The sequence below is a fragment of the Hippopotamus amphibius genome, chromosome 1, assembly GCF_030028045.1.
Source record: "Hippopotamus amphibius kiboko isolate mHipAmp2 chromosome 1, mHipAmp2.hap2, whole genome shotgun sequence".
Taxonomy (NCBI): Eukaryota; Metazoa; Chordata; class Mammalia; order Artiodactyla; family Hippopotamidae; genus Hippopotamus; species Hippopotamus amphibius.
In genome coordinates this window covers 131,147,706-131,153,705 of record NC_080186.1, presented here as the reverse complement: position 1 = coordinate 131,153,705, position 6,000 = coordinate 131,147,706, and the positions used below count along the sequence as shown (strand labels likewise).

At 46.2% G+C, this 6,000-nt stretch overlaps 1 long non-coding RNA gene across 1 annotated transcript in view; it reads left to right on the top strand.

Moving 5' to 3' along the window:
- Positions 1–6,000, top strand: part of LOC130849756 (uncharacterized) — a 53,001-nt gene continuing 47,001 nt past the window's right edge. The window contains exon 1 of the long non-coding RNA XR_009052792.1: positions 1–133. This is a non-coding gene — a long non-coding RNA (uncharacterized LOC130849756). The remainder of the gene's footprint in view (positions 134–6,000) is intronic.

Below are 6,000 nucleotides of genomic sequence, written 5' to 3'. Positions count from 1 at the left end.
GTCAGTCCGACGGCGCAGCTCTGGGGGCTCGCAGGGCTGGGGGAGGGCGGGGACGCGAGCGCTGTGCCGCTCACCCCGGGTTGACGCGCCCTCGCCCCTCCCCCGCCGTCTCCACCCTCCTCCCGGAGAACAGGTGAGCCCGCGTACCAGCTCCCACCCCCCACCCTCCACCCCCCCCACCCCCGTCCCGCTCCGCTCCCTGCCTGCTCCCTCTGCGGTAATGCGCCGGGGAGGTTTCATCACCCACTGCCCGCGGCGATGCGGCCCTGGGTCTCCGCGGCTCTGGGTCTCCGCGGCGGGGCGCACTGCGAGCCTCTTTGGGCCGCCACGTGACACGGTTGGGGGAGAGGGTGCGGAGACGCTGGGGCCAGGTCGTGCTCCGGCCGCCGTTGGGCTTCCACAGCTCCCTTCCCAGGGTCCCGGATGCGCGGGGGCGTTAGGAAGGGGAGTGAGGGCTGGGTGGGCGCCGCTGGCTGCGGCTGTCCGCGGATCCAGTGTCCTTGAGGCGGGAGGAATGAGAAGAGGGGGTGGGGAGGGCGCCAGCGAGCGGGCTGTCCCCGGGGTCGCAGCGCCTGGGAGCTGCTGTCCACCGTCGCCACCCGATTTCAGGGCCCAAGGAAGTGGTCACTTTGAAGGTCCGAGTCTGCAGCGGTGGCAAGAAACTGACCGCTCGCTCGTGCCCATGCTTCCAATAACAATGATTTCTTGCAGCCTTAGAACTTTGGGGGAAGGAGGTGGGGTGCAAGCACGTTAAAACAGGTGGTTCGCATTTCCCACCCGGTTTTTGTTTGCATAGTTTACTTCCTTTATTAGTTTATGAAATGTCATCTCCTGTAAGATCCTGAAAAGACAAAACATAACAACAGCAACAAAAAACAGCCGCAGTCTGGCCTCCCACGAACTCCATAAACCTCTGAATTTCCTGGGTAGGTTTCCTTTCCTTGGAGAGCCTCTCTTGTAGGTGAGAACGTGAGCAGTACTGGCATTAAAAAGGGCATCTAGTCTCTGGGTTCTTTGAGCAACAGAAATAGGAGAGGTCCAGGGGATGGGAGCAAGCCCACCTTTGTTGGATGCAGACACTCTGAGTCTTCTCAATAGAAGGCTTGGTGGCCACCTGGAGCAGGGGCCAGGCAGATGGGGCACTCTGGGCTTCTGCCTCCCAGAGGTAGGGCACGGCCTTTTGCCACCATGAGGCCCTGGAGCTGTCCTCAGAGGACCTGCGTAATGGAAAAATTCATCTTGTGGCTTTTTGCTCCAGTCTCACAGGGGACATTTGTGTTTCCCACCTGAGCCACCTGCCCCTTTAGAACTAAAAGAAAAGTAGTAGCTAGATTTCAGGGGTTGCAAGTAGAGGTACCAGTTCTTAAAAGTTTTATCTTCAGGCCATTAGGCCAGGGCCAAGCATCCAGAGAAGAATGCCCGTACCAGTCTGTCCCATCAGGGCTGAGAAAATTCTGCAGAATCAGGAGGCACTGTGCTGGGTTTACCAGTCTAGGCCACAGGCCTGGGGTGGGAGTGGGGAGCAGAGCTCAGGCTGGTGACGGTGTTGTGATCTCCCCTTGTTCATTTTTCTAGCTCTGTAACTCAGGCCTGGTTTGGCGGACTGTGGCTGGTGACAGTAGGGAGTGGGGGAGGGGCAGTAATAATAGGAATTGTTATTATCGTAAAGGAAACATGGGTTGAGAATAGACACTGGGCCGTGCGTTGTGCTTGCAGCTTTGGTGTCTCTCTAGATGAGAGCTGACACTTGGGAGAAGCAAGGATGGTCCAGCTGGTAGCCCCGAGGCTCAGCAGGAGTCTTGGCTGGATGGGCCCTCCTTCTCAGTTTAAGACCCATCCTTTCCCTGGCAGTGGAAAGGATGAGGCAGGCTCACCTCATGTCATCCCAGGGCTTTTGTGGTTGATGTGTGGAACCCAGATTTTCCTCTCTAACTCCACCAGTTAAATCCAAACGTAAGTAGGTAGATTCAGATTAGACTTTGAAAGGGAGAGGATACTGACAGGTAGAAAAGGAACAGAGGGTATATCACAGGAGGGAGGACCAGCAGGGGTAAATGAATGGAGGGGATGTGGTGGGTTTTGTATCGGGAACAGGAGTTGCTCAGTTTGATATTCAAATGGAAGATAAAGCTGACAAGGGCGTCTGGGGCCTTGCTGCTGGGCTTTTGTGACAAATCTGTGCTCACCAGAGAAGGTCTTGTTTTCTCATCCTGATGGCATTTCAGGATGAAACTCCAGGATGCTCTTAGACTAGATTCCCTTTTGGAGTTAGGAAAAGATCAGGGGCCCAGTGCCCACACTGAAGGAGAGATGGAATGAGAGGAATGGGAAGTAATTAGTTGGAATCTCGATGTGGATTGCTATACCTAGAAAGGTGTTCTTGTTCAGGTGTGAGCAGGTGGGGCCTTGGAGGGTGGGAAATTCTTGGATGATGAGGCAATGTCCCGTAGGTTGATACTCGGTGTCTGGTCCAGGCTTTCTCAGTTCCAAAGCCAGAGTGGAAAACGTGGCTTCCACCTGGAGAGCTCCTCCTCCTGCAAGCCACGCCCCCTTGGGGCCGGCTGTCTGGGCGGATGGCACCACCTTATGGTCAGAGAGGGAACTGTCTGACCAAATAGTGGACTCTCTTCCTGACTCAAGGGCCTCGGGGCACTAATACTGGGTTTTCCATCTTCTCCTCAATTTCCTTAGCAAATCAGTTAATACTGATTTAGGCAATTTCCCCCATCAAGAAAATTTCTTTCAAACTTTTTACCTTTGCCGTGAACCCCAAGTCTACCCTTATCATAGCTCCTTTGTGTCATGCCCCTATGAAGGAAAATGAAAAAAAAAGGTATCCAAGTGAAACTGCACAGACAAAATAGCTATAAAATGCTGCTGTCATCCTCCAAAATTCTCATAAGTAGAGATCTCTCCCTAAAAAAGTCTCTATCTTTCCCTTTATCTTCTTTCATTAAACCAGTTGTTTCATTAAATAGAATTCAGGAGAAAGGAGACTATATCTTCCACATTTGAGTTTGTTTATGGGTACTACAACAAAATTGCTGTCGACTAATTTTCACCGTAAAAGTCCAGGCCGTCAACAACATTACGAGTTCAGAAGGCTTTTGTGGGGCTGGTCTGGAAACCTCACCATCATTTGTAATATTGTTTATTGAAGGAAAAAATATTCTGAGTTCCCAAAACAACCAACTCCTGAAGGTTTGGAATACACCACTTTTGTGAATTGGACATTTCCTCTCTGTCGTAGATTAATAGTCAAACCATAGTCATGGATCGACTAGGGACACAAAAGATGAAAAAGAATTTTAAAAAACCCCAAGAGAATAGGAACACTGTCTCCTCACAATAAATCCATTTACTGGAAAGAATAAAAAGCAGTAAACTTCAGTGTCTGATTGTGGTCTGAGTTTTGTTAGTGCCTTGCTCTGAAGCCTGCATAGTATTCTAGATGCCTTCTCTGTTTTGTTCGGGTCATGATTTTTGCTTCCTCATTGTGTGTGGAGACAGACTCCAGGAGGAAATGTCCCAGGCCAGGAGCTGCTTGGTCTCCATGGGGAGTGCTGGCGGAGCCCAGAGGTGAGCTTCGGTGGTCTTGCAATACCATGGAGCTTTCTCTCTGACTGGGTTTGGTCTGAGAACTATGGGTGGGGAAGGGTCTTTTGCTGGGGCAGTTTTCCAGTGAGTCAGGTTTTGAAAATCTTCACGAAACGACCAAATCTATTAATATGATTTAACCATCAGTATACCATCAGGGTCCATGGGACCCAATTTTAGCTTTTTTTTTTTTTCCTGAGCACTTCTAAAGGTTGATATATCATGACTTTGGTTCTTTTTAAAGGAAAAATTTCAAAAATCAAAGAGAACATTTACTTTTGAACAAAAACAGAATAAAACTCATTCTATCTTGAATGTACCACATGGGGACCATTGGAACCATTTATATATCTAAGCCTTCATGGGATCCTAGTGATCTGATTTTTCCTCTATCTCGAAATGTTTTCCATTTTCTCATCCTAGGAATTATTTCATCCTTACCTATCGATTATTGCCGATTATGCTAAAAAGACTAAAATGATAAGAAAATGGAAGAATGGTGGAACCACCATCCAGAAGGACGATGCAGTAGTGAAATAAATCATCATGACTGCATCACCATCAGTTCTTATTACATTGCTTAGAGTATTACATCATCTTTCAAGAAGGTATAAAAGAGGATGGAGGACACCATCTTCGTAGTTTTTTTTATTATCGCTTTCATTGCATGCCAGTGAGAATACAGAATTTTTCATTGCCTGCACAAAATGGTAAAGAGAAGAAAATTGACAAAGGAAAATGTTTTACAGTAGTTAGACAAATCAGAAGAGACAGCAGCAATGTTGACTTTAATGATAACAGTAAAATTCACTCCGCAAGCAAAGTCTCAGACTGAGTTTTATTATCCCATAATCTGGATGAATTTTCTCACACTCCAGAATCGACAGATAAACAGTATATTTTTGAGGACAAAAAGAAAATATGATATTCTCATCCAGTAAGTCATTCAACAAGAATGATTTCATCACCCAATATTTTGCAACAAGAACCTGGGCCATCCTGTTTTGCTCAGAGAAGGGAAGGCCAATACTCTTTTACCTTTTGTGGTGTTTATTTAGCAAAATTTCCTCGATACAGTTTGAAGGCGACAAATGATGAAATCAGGTGTGTTTGCAAAGGTGATCTGAAGAATATCCTTACTAGTGTTTATAAATGTAGAAATGCTGTGCAACTGTGAAGAGATTTGCTTCTCTTTAGCAAAATTACGACCCATTGAACGTTTCACAAGTACTAGTTTTATGATGCAAGTGCAAGAAGAACCAGAAATAACGATAAATTAGAACTTAGTAGGGATTTCCTTGAAATCTGGAATTAGTATTTGTGAGATGGATCTGATCCAGGTTCATGTTTGACGGCTGATGAATAGTTAGTTGCACATAGAGAATTGCTCATTTTGAGTTTATATACCTTCAAAGTCAGGAAATAGGGAATGAAAATTTGCTATGTTTATTTTATTTATTTTAAAAATATATTGTTTATTTATTTAGGCTACGCCTGGTCTTAGTTGCAGCACCTGGGATCTTCGTTGCTGTGTGCAGTACCTTTAGTTGTGGCCTGTGGGCTCTTAGTTGCGGCATATGGGCTCTTAGTTGCGGCTTGTGAGATCTAGTTCCCTAACCAGGGATTGAACCTGGGCCACGTGCATTAGGAGCGTGGAGTATTAACCGCTGGACCACCAGGGTAGTCCCTGCTGTGTTTAAATTACCAATTTTGTAATAAAAAGTTAAAAGCTGTCCCTTTATTATTATTTCTGTAAATTACTCAGAAAAATAAAAAGGCTTCATTGGACCAAATGATGATGAGAACTTTTTCCTGCTGTACTGCAGGCTGAGGTTGCAGACGAGAATATCAAAACAAAAATCAAGTAAACCCCATCAGGCAAGCAGGAGCTAGTATAGAAGTCTCCGTCCATTCCCAGCCCTTCCCACACCCCATCTTCCTTAACACTCGCTGTTAAGGATGGATGACTGTTTTACAGAGGGGTGCTTTGAATGAGAAACACTGTCCTATAGTCTCTCTGTTTATTCTCCCCTTTCGTGGAACTCAGTGCTTCTCAAAATTCAGTGGGGATAAGGATTACTGCACAGGACGTAAACATGGATGCTGTATTTTAGTGTGTGGTAAGCAGGATTTTTAAGATTAATTTTGACCATTCAAGATTTTTACTTTGTTTGAAGACTTTAAAACCTACTTGTCTTAGTCCCTTGAGGCTGCTGTCACAGAATACCATTGCCTGGGGGGCTTAAATAACAAATATATATATATATTTTTTTGGCTACACTGCAAAGCTTGCAGGGCCTTAGTTCCCCAACCAGGGATTGAATTCACACCCTTGGCAGTGAAGGCTCAGAGTTCTAACCGCTGGACCACAAGGGAATTCCCACAAATATTTATTTCTCATAG